Consider the following 15,906-nt stretch of genomic DNA (forward strand, 5'->3'; position numbering starts at 1 on the left):
CTATACTCAGTTTTCAAGATATATATAGCTTTTTAGATGCATAAGTATAAATGTTTAGCTATAATGCTGACCTATAATTATAACTGTTGACATATGAATATGAAGATAAATGACATCACCTCGAATTTAATGTTTATCATCATGAAACAGTTAATGTTTTTCAAAAAAATCAAACAGCATCAAAGGGTTGATCATGGAAAATAGTGCTTCTCCTGGCCTAACCTTTCCCACTCCTGACTTGCTGTGAACTTTTTAACAATGTATCTGAGGGTGGGCATTTTTTGTACTCCTGCACAACCTTTGAGGGGCCTTTTCAAATGCAAGTCTCTCCATCTCTGGAAGTTTATCTGCTATGTTTTTAACATTTCTTCCCCTCCATTAATTCTTTCTGGAACTCTTAGTATTGTATGCTTAATTTCCTGAATTGGTCTCTAACTAGGTTTCTTACGTTTTCTCTCGCACTTAGAAAACTAGAATGTTTTTCCTGGACCGGGACTCGAACCCGTGTCCCCTGCATTGGCAGGTGGATTCTTAACCACTGTGCCGCCAGGGAAGTCCCTTCTTTTGCCTACTTTTGATTTAATTTGCCCCTCTTTTTCTAGTCTTCTAAGGTTTGAGAAACCTTAGAAGTTTGATTTGGTAGGACTGTCCATCGTATCCCAGTGTTTTACATGAACCATCTGGGTCCGTGCAAGCTTCTCAAGGATCAAAAGGAATTTTGAAATGAGGATAGCTATGTGAATGAGAAATAGAAAAACTCTTTAGGGTCTGTGGAATAAGAGATTGAGAAAAGGAGACAGCAGAATAATTTTACTTAATTCATGACATTTTGGTTGTGAAGAGAACAGAATAAAACAAACTGGTGAAGACTTAATCATGTTTCTTAAATTAAGGTTGATTAGAGCTTTAAAAAAAGGCCATTTGGACATATAAAACTTTATCTCTGAAACTTGACATTGTTCTGAGTGAATTTTATTTATAAAAGGGGTGCTGTATGAGAGAGTGGGGATGAGTGGGCACGAAGCCACGCCAGATGGGAAACAATGCGAAATTATAATTTTTGAAAGGTATATATAATTTTATTTTAAGATTGAATGATCTATCTTAGGTTTTATTTGAATACATGCTTAGTGTTTTAGGTACTTATTTCAATTTCAGTATCTTTATGGCTACAGAATAGGAATGAATTGAAATGGGGAGAAAATAATATTTTTCAGATTTTTTTATATTCACCACTTCCCACTAAAACGCATGTGTAGGGATCAGCCTTTCTTGTCTTACATAGTTAGGAGTCGAAAGTTCAGTGAGTTTACACATTGAAAAAGAAATGTGGATTACTTTAAAAATTCAAGGAAAATTTAGTCTTTTTTATTTTTTAAACTTTGTGGTAAGATTGTGGATTCAGCCTAAGTTGTTTGGCATTAACTTTCCTTTCTTACTAGTCATGTGTAAAATTATAGACTTATCCTTCTTGATGAAAAGTAAGTGTTGGTGATAAAATACCTAAAAATCATTAAACTAACGAATTAGAAGGAATGATTTATTACATATAACCTAATGTTTTTGTTTCAAGATTGAAATAAAAAATAGTTAAAATAATGAATGTCTATTTTTGTTGAAGTTATTTCAGGTGGTTTTTTTCTTTTAATAGTCTATTGGGTTTAAAGTCAGTATTTTCTAAAACTGGAAAGTTAAATTCTAGTCATTATCTGATCTTATGTATGACCAGGTTTCTGCCTTTCAGTTTCATGGAATTACGCAGTACAGATGAATCCACAGTACATGAGTTCTTCCATACTTTATATCTGTTCCTTATTGTTCATAGAATCGTTATGTCATAATGAACAAATAAGATAGCCTTGTAAGGCTTTTTCAGGGTAAACATGTAGGGACTCATTTATTTTTAATTGTGCATTTTAAAATTGGTATGAACAATAGTAATCTTTCAAGTCCGTGATATTATGCAGTATTACTTATAAATATGTACCTCCTCATGAATCTTAAGTTCAAAACTTATTTTAATATGTTTGTAATTAAATATTGAAAACTTTATCCTCTTTTCATTAGGCATGTGTAATACATTAAAAATAACATAACTTGCATATGAAAGCTTACTCTCAAATTTTAAAAACTGAAAACAGTGCCTTTGCGTTCATTTAAAAAAAATGAGTTTATTAGTCATGCATTGACTGTCTTAATAAAATACAATTTACATCATCTGGAGATATGTAAGAATCCATATACTTGAGAAACATAGTGAGATTTATCTGATCATTCACCAATGTTTTAATTTACTTATTGGATTCAAGAAAATAGTGCCTACTCTTCAGCTAGCAGTGCCAACCTCCCCACTCCCCGTTGAAGGACATCTTGGTTGCCTCCAATTTTGGCAATTATAAATAAAGCTACTATAAACATTTGTATAGGTTTTTGTATGGACATATGTTTTCACTCATTTGGGCAAATTCCTAAGAGTCTGATGGCTAGATTGTATGGTAAAAGTATGTTTAGTTTGATAAGAACTGCTAAAATGTCTTCCAAAGTGGCTGTATCATTTTGCACTTCTACCAGCAAGAATGAGAGTTCCTGTTGCTCCACATCGTCACCAGGGTTTGGTGGTGTCAGTTTTCAAATTTTGGCCATTCTAATAGGTGTGTTGTGGTATCTAATTGTTTTAATTTGCATTTTCCTAATGAAATATGATGTTGAGTATCTTTTCATGTAATTATTTGCCATCTGTGTATCTTCTTTGATGAGGTATCTGTTCAGATGTTTTCCCCACTTCTTAATCAGGTTGTTTGTTTTCTTATTGTTGAATTTTAAAAGTTCTTTGTATATTTTGGATACAAGTCCTTTATCAGATGTTGTTTTGTCCCAGTCTGTGTCTTGTCTTTTCATTCTCTTAACATTACCTTTTGCAGAGCAGAAGTTTTTAATTTGAATGAACTCCATCTTATTTTTTTTCTTTCATGGAACATGCGTTTGGTTTTGTATCTAAAGACTCATTGCCAAACCATAGGTTTTCTCTAATGTTATGATCTAGAAAATTTGGGGGCATAGAGTTGTTCATAATATTCTTTTATTATCCTTTTAACGTCCATGGGCTTGCTAATGATGGACCCCCTCTTTCATTTCTGATATTAGTAAGTTTAATCTTCTCTCTTTTTGTCTTGGTTAACCCTCTAGAGTTTTACTAATTTTATTGACCTTTTCAAAGAGCCAATTTTTAGTTTTATTGATTTTTCTCTGTTGTTTTCCTGTTTTCAATTTCATAGTCTTCTCTGTTATTTAGTATTTCTTTTGCCTACTTTTATATATATATATAAATTTATTTATTTATTTTTGGCTGCATTGGGTCTTCGTTGCTGCACGTGGGCTTTCTCTAGTTGCGGCGAGCAGGGGTTACCCTTCATTGTGGTGTACAGGCTTCTCATTGGGGTGGCTTGTCTTTGTTGAGGAGCACAGGCTCTATGTGTGCGGGCTTCAGTAGTTGTGGCACGCGGGCTCAGTAGTTGTGGCTCATGGGCTCTAGAGTGCAGGCTCAGTAGTTATGGCGCATGGGCTTAGTTGCTCCACGGCATGTGGGATCTTCCCGGACCAGGGCTCGAACCCGTGTCCCCTGCATTGGCAGGTGGATTCTTAACCACTGTGCCACCAGGGAAGTCCCTTCTTTTGCCTACTTTTGATTTAATTTGCCCCTCTTTTTCTAGTTTTCTAAAGTTTGAAGTTTAGATGATTGATTTTAAGTCTCTTCTTTTCTAATATACACATTCAATGCTGTGAAGTTCCCTCTAAGCACTGCTTTTGTTGCATACCACAATATTTGATAGGGTTTTTTTTTCATTTTCATTTAGTTCAAAATATTTTTATTTTCATTACCATTGAAGCCCTCCCTTTCAAAGAGGTGTATATTTATAAACATCCTATCAGAGAAAAATCCTAGACATTTGATGGTATACAGTAAGAATCATTTGTTACAGTCATAGTTATTCACATCCTCCTAATTAAATGGCTTTCAGTTCTTAGAAAATGTGTTTAGTTTCTGAGAGAAGGGTATTATTACATGGTCCATTCAAATTCTACTGTCTATATAAGATAATTTTGGTCACAGTCAACTCTTTTTTTTTCCCTTATCCAAATCTAAGTAATATTAAAATTAAATCCAATATTACTTTAATTTTTAAATGATGGATTTCATTTAAAATTTCTTTTAAACTTTTAAAAGAAAATTTTCTTTTAAATTTCTTTTTAAAATATTTTTCTTTGCAAAGTTACTGATTTTCTTCTATGTTTAAAAACATAGAGGTGAGAAATAAAAAAAGAAAAAGACATTTTAGGATGTTTCCCTTTTGTGCTAATATCTAAACCCTCATCCCTCCTAGCCACTGAAGTGTAAAGAGTATATTAAAAAAAGTGGTATTTTTTAAAAAGTGGTAAAAAATAATTTAACACTCGAGAGTTATTCATGAAGGAATTTTTTAACTGATGTTTATCAAAAGAACACTTAAGCCATTCTTTAAAAAATGTTTTTCTTTATCATATGTCAAAATATGAACACTCATTTGTAATCCAATTACTGTGCTATATTTAAATAATTTGGCTTGAAAACATTTTTCTTGTCCAAAATCTCTTAGAACATCTCATAATAATTATGACAGTGATCATAATAATAATACATAATAAAAACACAATTACTGTGTTTAGAGCTTTACATTATATTACCTTCAACCTTATAAATATAGCCATGAATTAGGTACTATTTGTCTCCATTTTACAGATGAGGAAAAAGAGGCACATAGCTCTTGAATGCTCAGTAAATGTTAGGTGTTATTAACTTAATCAGGAATTTTGAGGCCAAATTCTTACGAAAGGGCTATTCACCTGTAACATTGTATTTTTAAAATAGTACAAAGCAATCAGAGAGAGAGGGATAAAAGTAAATGATAAATCATCATTTTAGGTTAATGTGAAATAAAAGCTAATTATGTATTAGGAACGAATTTTAGCACGGATGCTATAGAAAAGTTCCTTTTTCAAAGGATTTGTTCATTTGAATTTCTTACAAAAAACTTGATGTTGAAATCTACCTTTGCATGCTCTGACTGCGTGCAGACAATTTACTGGTTAAGGTGATGTACAGGAATCTTGCCAATATTGAATTTCAAGTGACAGAGGAAAAATCAGTATAAGAGGGAATTCAATATGCATGGGAAACCATTTGTTCCCTTTGCTTCTTTGATCCTTGCCAAGGCCCAGGAAAGTAGAGCAAAGCGCATGAAAAACAGGGGAACATTCTTGTGCAAAGTGGCAGGAGCGCTCTGAGCTCTCACAGGAATTCAGTGTGACAGGATGAAAAACTAAACTGCCGGCAGTCTTCCCTGTGAATGTAGGAAACTTGGGCCACATCTATACTACCTAACATGTCTATGTCTGTTCGCTATAGATATGATCCTGAGGTTTGCAGTAAGCTTCCATTTTGACTCCTATATTTTGCCAAGTGAGCGGTTTTGCAAATCTTTAGGCCATATTTTTGCTCCACAGATGCCTTGTGGACTTTGGAAGAGTTTGCAATGTGTTCAGCTTGAAAAGCAACTATTTCAGCAAAACAATTTTAACTAACATTTTGGAAACATTTGTCAGCAAAACAAATGTTTGTATCTGAAATAACCAGGCTATTGAGATGTGAGAAAACAAAACAGATGTTTGTTTGGCGTTCTTGTGTTTGGTTGTCTTGATGGAATTTGTTTTCTTTCTTTCTTTTTTTTTTTACCCCCAGGGGATGTACAGCGTTAACCTTAATGAGATTATAAAATTCTTGGAAATAAAATTCACTCTTTTTCTATATTGCCAGGAATGTAATAAAAATGAATTTCCATACCTGTGAATTTGGGACTCGTTTCTAAGAAGCGAAAAATTCACTGTTTTAGCATTTACCCATTTTGTGCCTCGTTACTGGTTTCACTCATTTTTTCAGTTAGCTGGCATGAGCTCAGGATCCCTTATAGAGTCAATTTTAGTACACTTGGATTCCAGTATGTCATTCTTTCTGATATTTTTACATAACAGATGATTTGAATATAAATAATAAAAATCAGAAAGCATACATTATAGAGCTAATTAAATTAGTTTACTAACCTCCCAAACATTTATTATTTCATCTTCTTTTGTAGCTAATTGAGTCATTGTTTTTGTAAAGTATTGGTATTAAGCATCCTATGGGGCCAACACAAATCAATGTAATAAGTTCCCTTGTTTAAGTTGAAGGACATCAGAATTTACTGATTCAATTTTTTAATTGGAGATTGCTGGGGAAAAGGACCTTGAAAGTTACCTGTGTTTGCCATCCCTCCACCTCATTTAATTGGGATTGAATGGTTTAGTGGATGAGTTTGGGATTAACTTTTCAATAAAGGTAGTTTTGATGATTAATGGCTCTCAGTTTTATTCCTAGCTTCATAGCCAAAAAAAAATTTAAGTTTAATGAATGTCTTTTAAATTTGTTGAATACTAACAAAAGAGCATGGGATAGAATTATAAAGGTCCACGAGGGTTTACAGAGAAAAGTAAAACCCCTTTCATCTTCTACACCCAGCTCCTTGGTTTCTTTCAGCAGAGTTTCCTGTGTATCCTTCTACAGATACACTTTGCTTATATAAACATAGACGTAGCACCTGCCCCTGAGCACTTTTTTTTTTGCATATTCAAGTATGTATACTTTTAATTAGTTTTCTTTTTCCTTAAAGATATTAGAATACTATACCTACTATTCTGTACCCTACATTTTTCTCTTAGTAATATACAGAGAAAAATTCAATATGTAGTTTTGTTGTTTTTTATATTTCATATACAAATATAACAGTGGCGAATATATTCTGAGCACTTACTATGTACCGAGCAGCATTCTAAGCACTGTTCGTGCACGACTTAGTTTGTTTCTACCAGGTCCGAGAGAATAGGCAATGTCATCATTATCCCCATTTTACAGGCAAGGGCAGCTAAGGAGAGGTCAGCTGCAGTGCTGGATTTAACCTCTGGAAGCTTGACTTCAAACTTGAGTTCTTAATCAGGAAAGCATGCTGCTTCTTGAAACCACTGGGTTTGAGATTTCAAACAAGCGGAAACATGAAAATGTAAACAGAGAGTCACAAAAGGTAGTAGCTATATGGTGTTCATTTTCTTTAATCATTCATAGCATATATGAGCATAATTACTCAGCAAAGGCATCTATTAGGAGGCATTCAGTTAAATATATGTTCAATGTTTGAATGAGCTCTACTTGCTAATAAAAATAACGTAGGTCTGTCTGAAATTATAGGGACATGGTATGTAATATATCTAAGGTGATCTTTTACTGTATTTCCTGAATTATAAGATCAGTTTGTGGGTCTCTTGAATGATCCTACAACCAGTTGTACACTTTCTTATCTTCCACTTTCCTGCATCTGTTCTGTCCTTACTCGCTATTTATCCTGTTTAATAATTACCTACTGTGGACCTGCTTAGGAAACGATACTCACAACAGCCCTTTACCCTTTCCTTTCCCTTTCCCTGCAAGGACCTCATTCTCTACCTTGGGAACTTTTTCTTTTTTTCTTTATTTCTCCACTCACAGCTCACGGTTGATGAGTGTTAAGTATAGGGATAATGATATTCTTGTCTCAAGGAAAGCCATTCATTTTAAAGTGAAAGCAGGCATCTTAACCCAGTACAATCATCTTCCAACACTTTTGAAAATATTTACGTGACCCCCTTTAGAAACTTTATAAAATGAAAATTGCATTTTCTTCAGAACCATCATGTAAGACAAATTTTTCTGTTTTTCACTTTTACGTAACTGCCGATATTTGAGTACAGTTTTCTGTTTTACGTTGCGTGTGTGCAGTTTTCACCTGGATTATTGATTGACTTGATAATCATGGATTGGTTTGGAAATCATGTCTACCATTGTTTCTGTGAGAAAATAGTTTCTGAGTTTCAGACAGCTTCTGTAAAAATATTTAGAACATAGCTGATTTGAAAATGGGCAACTCTTTTCTATCTACAAATCCACTTGAGTAACTTTACCCTGGAGCAGTTGAACAATTTTAAAGTTAGAAGTGACCTTATAGATTCTTTTGCCTAAGACTTTCACTCTACTGATTATGAATAAGGAATTCAAAAAGGTTAAATTTTTCCAAAGCCGCGTGGCCTGCCGTCAGCAACATGTCTTTATGGCAAGTTGGAGTGGCAGCCTTGGGAGATATGACGTGGTATGGATTTTCCCACACTGCCCCAGGCAGCACTGCTATCTCCTGAAGATGGAGATGGATGTCCTTTAATGAGTTCCAAGGTGGAATCAGTTAGAGACACAAGAAGCCAGGTTTAAAGTTATCAGGGTTCCTTTACATTAAGTCTTCTGTGATCCTTTGATACAGTAATACTCACTGAGAATTGAATATAATGCACAGTGTCCTAATCACACCTGCCTGGGTACCACTCTCCACCCACCCCCACAGGGCATATCTGTGAACTTCTCTTGGGCACCACACACTTCCTTGGAATATAATTGAGAGAAACTGGAGTGGTACCTAGGGATTCGGAGTTGGGCTAACCCGGCTTGGAATCCTGGTTCTGTCATTTACTCTGGGCACATCACTTAGCTCTTTAGTGTATCAGTTTTCTATGAAATGAGGATGATACCACTCTTGTGTATAAGATGAACGAGGGAGTGAAATTATGTGGTGGCCAGCAAAGTGACTGACAGATACTAGGCTTTCAGATATTCATTTCTTCAGCTATGCATTCAACAGACCTGTTCAAGTGCTTGCTGTGTGCCAGGCGCTGCGCCTGGTGCCAGGGACATAGAGGTGACAAGAAAGGCAAGGTCCCCAGCCTCGCTGTAGTGCGTTGCGCATTGTGGTTATTTCAGAGATAAAGCCCTCAAAGCGTGTCTCACCTGTTCTCTTCACGTAGAATGGCTGTCGGGGATTTAAGCCAGAGGTTGAAGCATGTGAGAGGATGATAGATGTTTCTATGAGGTCGTTCCATAGAGTACTGGAGCGTGGATGATGGCCTGACTCCAGGGATGATAAAGTTCTCTTAATTTAGTCACTAGACCTTGTCTGAGGACCTAATTTACCTGTGGTAGTAATTCGTGAAAGGGAAGCAATAGTCATGGAAGACAGAGAAATCAAAGCAGTTCTCTAAAATGAATTAATACCTACTGGTCTCTGACTTCTGGTTACTTCTGTGAGACTAGTCAACAAGTATACTTGCCTTGCCTTATTGTACACAAGTTTTTGTGGGAGGATTCTATGACTGGTCACTTGAAGTTATCAAAGTTTCTTTAAGTCTTCTCTTATCCTTTGATGAGGTAATATTCACTGAGAGTCTTATATGATGTAATGTAATTTGTTCAAGGCTTTGATGAGGTTGTTTGTTTGTTTGTTGCCAGGATACATAGCTCCCACTTTAAAAAGCTCCCAGTTTAAAATTGGCATGTCACTTTGGAGGCTTGTTGGCCCGTTACATTGTAGGTCTCTGTGGGTCCTAAATTAGCTTTTTGAGGAACGCCACTGGCCTTCCCTCAGGGCTGCGGCCTTCCATCTGGGAATCGTCCCTGGACATGTCTCTTGGTTTTCATAGGGGAATATCCTTTCCATTCTCAGTGCAGCTAACTTAGTAAGAAAGTTCAAGCCTCCTCTCAAGCCAGCAGCCGAGAATCACTCTCCTCCGAGTAACTCATCAGTATAACCTCCTCCCTCATTGCCGTCTAAAACCCAAGTGGAAACTTGCTTCTGTTAGCTGCCAGAAGGGTAAGTAATGGGCTCGTTCTTCTAGATATTTTCAGTTTTACCCTTAAGATAAGCAAGATGCCTGCCGTCCATGTTCTGTGCTCTGAAGCGCCGAGTGGGCCATAAGGAGTCCAGGGTAATCAGCCTTAGGAGTCAGAGTCTTGTGAAATGTGCTGTTTTATTTACCAGGAGGGTATGTTCCTGGCATCATACACACCCTCTCAATGAGCAGTCCCATGAGGTGTTTCCTTCTCGTTTCTGTAGAGAAATTGGTTCGTCTCACCTTATATGCCCCATGAGCCTTTGTGCCTCTGCCTGTGTTGACTGCAGACTTAGGGCAAGCAGACCTGTGCTGACACTCTCCTCCCAGCTTTATTTTATTTACCTTCCCCACTCCAGTGTTTCGTCTCATGCCCTCGTTCATTGTTTTAAAAGACTGCTGTGGAGTTATTGTGTATAGATTTGGTGTGTATCTTAAACCCTTTTTGGAGAAAGGTAGGATATAAATTACTCAGAAAATAAAATAAAGAATGTAAATGTTTGATTCAATAAGAATAAGGGCCAGAGAAAAGATTCACCACAACTACTCACGCTCAGGAAGCACCTGTTTTGCAAACGACATTACAACCATCTTTTAAATGCTGCCATTTTGGTTAATGTATGCACAAAAACCTCTTCAGGATTCTCATAATAATAGCCTCCCAAGAGCACACGTGTCTCCATCTCTGCTTCTCTCTGCCCAGAGTCTCATACCTCCCCATCTAATTCATAGGCTTGTATTCATTTCAGTTCAGCTAATTTATATAAAGAAATATGTTGCCAATTGTAATATGTTTCCCAAAGGTCAGAGTTCATTTTCTCTACCTCTGACATCATTTTCAACTTCTGTAGTTTCTTTTCTTTTCCATCCCCGATGACATTTTAAATGTTCTGAGCGTTCTAAGAGTTTTCTTTCTGAGGGATCCCTTTTCTTTCCAGCTTCTCATTTAGTGTTTTCCCTAATGTGTCCGTTTCAGTACATTTGTTCATCTAATTACCTCCCTTGACTCAGCTGTGATGTTGAGAAAGGTTATAGAGGAAGTATGTTTCTCCTGAGATTTATTCCTTAATCTTGCTGTTAAATTTTGTTACACTGCTGCATAATTGAAGGAAGGGCAAAAAGCGTGGTTTCTTCCACTGCTACCTGTAAATGAGGATTTGACGATGTTCTCCAACATGCCCTTAGCTAATCATTGTGCATCTCTTAATTACAAAGTACTCTTAGGTGCAGTGGGGATACAGAGAGCAACAGGGTTATTCTGTGTCCTTAAGGAGCATTCTGTGTGAACAGTCAAACCTAAGAAAGGTTGAGCTGAAACAATGTAGTGCTAGGAGAAGCAGCAAGGCGCTCCAGAAGAATGCAGGAACCAGAGATTTCATATGTAAAGTGTTTGGGGAAAAAACTAATAAAGGAGGTAAAATTTATCCTCAGCATCAGAAGATGGGAATGAGTGAGGGACAGAGGATAGGGAAGGGATATTCATCCAAGGCTGGAGATACAGACCCTTTGCAATGAGCTCAGTGATGGTATCATTTCCATCAGAACAAACTTAAACTATACTTACATTTCACTGAAGGATGAACAGCATTTCTAAGCTGGAAGATCACTTTATGACTGTCTTTACCAATAAGACACCTGAATCCAGGGAGGTGACTTTGAACAATTCACTTCACACGACGGCACTAACACGTTGTACAAAATACTGCAGCATAAAATCATTACCTACTCTTCATAATGGTGTCATCCTCATTTTACTGTTGAAGAAGCTGAAGTCCAGAGAGTGTGCAGATAATTATTTAGATGACAACTTACCACGCCCATTCAGATCATACTGTCTGGATTTGTAGGTTACACTGTCCACTGTGATGACATTTGAACTGCTTAGTTTTCCGTGTTCTGTCCTATAAGTTAGAGACAAGTGGAGATGGACCAAAGCCTGCAGGATCCACCCCCTCCATAGGTGGATTATTTCCCAAACATTGAAAGAGAAGAAGGTCATATTTTCAGAGTCGGTGCAGGTTCCATAATTGATGTGGCCAAGCCTGGGTCCTGGGCAGCTCCCCTCCCCCAGCCCCAAACCCCTGGGAGAAGGTGGCGGCCAAAGCTCCCCATCCAGGAGCCCATCAGAGGCTGGACCACCTGACGCTGTTCTCATCACTGCAAAGCAAGGCTTGTGGCATAGAGAAGTGACGCTCTCTCTGAGAAAAGTCAAGGCAGGTCCGGTTAAGTGTATGAGGCAGAGAAGGCAGGTAGAATGAGAGGAGTCATCTCAAAGCCTAGAGGAGGCCCTGTTCAATCTACCCTCCCGCTTTTCAACCCAAATATGACCTCACTTTTCTTTTACTGTGAAGGGTAAGGTCTACCCCTAGCTCTGCACTGGATGAAGTCAGCTGAACCCAGAGGATGGAATAAGGAACCGCGTGTGTCTGAGTTCTCCTTCTGTCAGATCCTCCCTGAAAGGGTGTGACGCCACGTTGATAAGTACTCACTTGTGACACATTCCGTAAGAGAGTGTTTAAAATGTTTGCTCTGCGGATTATTGGTGATCATGTGCATTTTGTGAACCAGGGATGTCCATGTGCCAGGTTGTTAGTTCATTCGACAACACATGTGTTTTGAGCCTCCAGAATGTTCCAGGCTCTGTTCTTGACACGGGGGACTCAGCAGTGAACAACATGAAGTCTCTGCCCTCTGGGAGTTTACATTCTACCGGAGCACACAGACAATAGTAAATATAAAAATGCCTCTAGTCGACAGAAGTGCCTGGAAGGATGACCTGGTGTGTAAAGAGAAGAGAGTTAGGACAGGTGAACTGTTGCAGAAGATAGGTCCAGCAGGGTGAAATTGATGCAGCTAATACAATTCTTTCAGTTGCTTTTGCTGTACACTATAGGGTAATAGAGAAATGGGGCAGAAACTAGAGGGAGAATTTGGGGGTATTTTTAGGCAGGAAATATATCCAGCCTGTATACGTATGTGAGGGATCCGGAAGAACACTGGCTGAAGTAGGTGACAGGGTGCTGCGGTCTCATGCCCAAATGAGGGGCTGGCCGTGGGAGTGCAGAAATTCATCCATCCTAACAAGAGGGGAGGAGACTGTTCCTGAAAAGTGCTGGCAGGGGGTTTACCCAGGCATGGAAATTGTGGAGAGTGGGTGCTTCTGTTTTTTCAGTGAATGAGGGGGCAGGTAGGCAGGTTTCTCGCTGGAGGCTAGAAGGAGACTTGGTCCTGAGGGTCAAGCTGTCCCATGCTGTCGCTTGCGACGCCTCAGTATGTCATGACTATAGGCGACGCTGAGGTTCTGTGAAGGCAGGAACCGCCATCCGGCTCGGTTGGGTCCCCAGTGCTTAGCACGCTGCCTGGCGCGAAGTAGGTGCTGGGTCTCAGCACGTAATCCTAAAGTGGCATTTGCTCCACTGGTTCAGGGCTTTGCTCGTGGCAGCCACAGGCAGGATAGCTACCTGGTTTGTGGGCCCTAGGGCACAAAATGCAGGCCCTTTGTTCGTAGATCAAGACTTTCAAAACCACACAGCAGAGCCTTCAACCACGTGCAGGGCCCATCTGAGCACAGCCTTGTGACCGCTCAGGCCACAAGTCCATGGAGCTGGCCTGGTACACAGTTACCAGTCGAATCTGATCAAGTACATCCGTGGGCAGTAGGCCAGGGGCACTGGCTGGAGCCAGGACTTCCTGAGAAGATAGCATTACGTGTTTACCTTTCTCTCAGAAGTTTAAGAAAGATCAAATCCGAAAGAGAAGCTGCTGGCATCACAGATGGAGAGAGGTGAAGGTATAGCAGCGTTCTAAGAAAGTGAGTGGAAGATGCATCAGAGCTGTTTAGAAACCTTTATCACCAAAAACATTTGCTAGCGGTGTCTCCTGAGTCAGAATTCCCCAAATCACAACAGTGGAAAGGGGAAGGTGGGAAGAACTGAAACTCGGCAATGGAGTTTACAGTCCATTAGCAGTATAGATGTGGCATTAATGACTAATTTAAAAAGAAAAGACATAAGAAAATCCTCCCCATTCATTCCTCAAACTCCAGCAGAGAAGGATAGTATGAATGGAAGATTAGATCCAGGGCAAGGATAAGATGACCAATTTTTAGCTGCCTTAAAATTGACTTGTTTCAAAGGTCTTTTTGAAGACCTTTCCAACATTGTTCCCCTTTTATTGGGGGGCAGAAAAAAGCAAGTTAGCTGAATGAGTGTGTGTATATACATCCGTGCTCTGCTGTGAGCATTTGTCTTCTATGGTAGTGACTCTGTCACCGGACAGTGCAAGCGTGAAGTTTAGGCCACCACTGGAATTCCTTTAGAGTTTGGAGAGTAATGGGAATTTCAGGGAGTTTTTTATTGTCTGAAACTACTTTATTTTCATTTTCATTCAGGATGACTTCAATCTATTAATAAGCGAACATCAAGAAAGATCAAGAGCATTAGTTTAGAACATTAGATCAAGAGCAATTAGTTTACCTAATTGTACTTGTTATCCAGTTTTATATCTTTAATTGTTCCCAAAGTAACACGAGCCTTGTCAACTGTATTTTTTTAAGTGACAACATTAATTTATTCTGTTTTACTGTCAAAGACTATCAAGCTTTAAAAATAAATGTCAAGGGGCTTCCCTGGTGGCGCAGTGGTTGGGAGTCCGCCTGCCGATGCAGGGGACATGGGTTCGTGCCCCGGTCCGGGAAGATCCCACATGCCGCAGAGCGGCTGGGCCCGTGAGCCATGGCTGCTGAACCTGCGCGTCCGCAGTGGGAGAGGCCACAACAGTGAGAGGTCCGCGTACCGCAAAAAAAAAAAAAAAAAAAAATGTCAGGAGCCTAATCAAATTTAATCAGGTCTTTTCACCAAATGTATAAATGTCTACTGTACACTGTATGCAGTGTTCACAAATATACATTATATATAATGCTCACATTGACAAAAGATCGCTAGCTCTCTATCTCAATACACCATGTCAAAATGAACATTGACTGGTTTTCCTCTTCATGAATAGGAAGCAATGAATACATGAATACACAGCAATCATTATCTGAAAAGAAGTATCAGTGCTTACCAAGTGTGCTACAAATTCAAACTGGCCAGAAACCATTGTCAGAAAACTTCCAGGAATATCAGTTTTCAACTCTGAGGATCTCTGACTAGAGAGGTTGATTCCAGGCTGACTTACAGGAGAGGAGAATCCGTTTTACAGAGTGTTGTTGGGTGACTGGGGGAGAACCTGGGAGGGAATAGCTGTCAGATTCAGGTGTCAGAGGTGACTGCAAGTCAAGGAAAATCTAAGTGTTCGGTGTGCCAGGCATATGTGCTCCTTTTCCAATTGCCCTTTCACCTGATTTCCTAATTCTCCTGTACAGTCATCCCTCAGTGTCCTGGGGGATTGGTTCCAGGACACGCGCCCTCCGCACCATACCAGAATCCACGGATGCTCAAGTCCCTTATATAAAATGGTGTAGTTGTTTGCGTATATCCTATGCTCATCCTTCTCTATACTTTAAATCCTCTCTAGATTACATATAATACCTGATATAATGAAACGCTATGTAAATAGTTGGCAGCACGTGGCATATTCAAGTCTTGCTTTTTGGAACTTTCTGGAATTTTTTAAAAACATTTTTGATCTGTGGATGTACTACCCTTGAGGATACAGAGGACTGACTGGTTAGTGAACAGTATGGCTTGACCATGGCAGGCAGGGCCTTTGAGTTTTGCTTTTCCCATAAACAAACTTAGCTCCTCATGCAGTGTCACTGTCATCTGTGACTGTGTCCTCCGGATTCGGTCAACTGCGAAGAGCCCAGTCAACAGGTGTCCCCAAGGTCACACATCTGGAACAGTGCCCGTCGTACAGTGGTTTCGTTAGGCTTGGTGCCTGCACGGAGGTCTGTTCTGTTGGAGATGAGAACACAGAATCCCTCCCAGGATGGAGGTGTCGGTGTGCCCGTATCAACCGGAGGAGAATCTGTAATCTGTTTTGCATGTCAGGTTACTGTGTCCATGAGAAAAACAAAATCCTATCCTCCTCTTGCTTTGTTTGCATTTTCAAGATAGGGATGTTTTGACAACATGATGGCTCAGGTCTCTT

The 15,906-nt window shown here is 39.0% G+C and overlaps 1 protein-coding gene across 7 annotated transcripts in view; it reads left to right on the plus strand.

Annotated features, from left to right (window-relative positions):
- EYA1 (EYA transcriptional coactivator and phosphatase 1) overlaps nucleotides 1-15,906 on the plus strand; it is a 317,430-nt gene that overhangs the window by 221,233 nt on the left and 80,291 nt on the right. The window lies entirely within an intron of this gene.

This window comes from Pseudorca crassidens, chromosome 17 (assembly GCF_039906515.1).
Source record: "Pseudorca crassidens isolate mPseCra1 chromosome 17, mPseCra1.hap1, whole genome shotgun sequence".
Lineage (NCBI taxonomy): Eukaryota > Metazoa > Chordata > Mammalia > Artiodactyla > Delphinidae > Pseudorca > Pseudorca crassidens.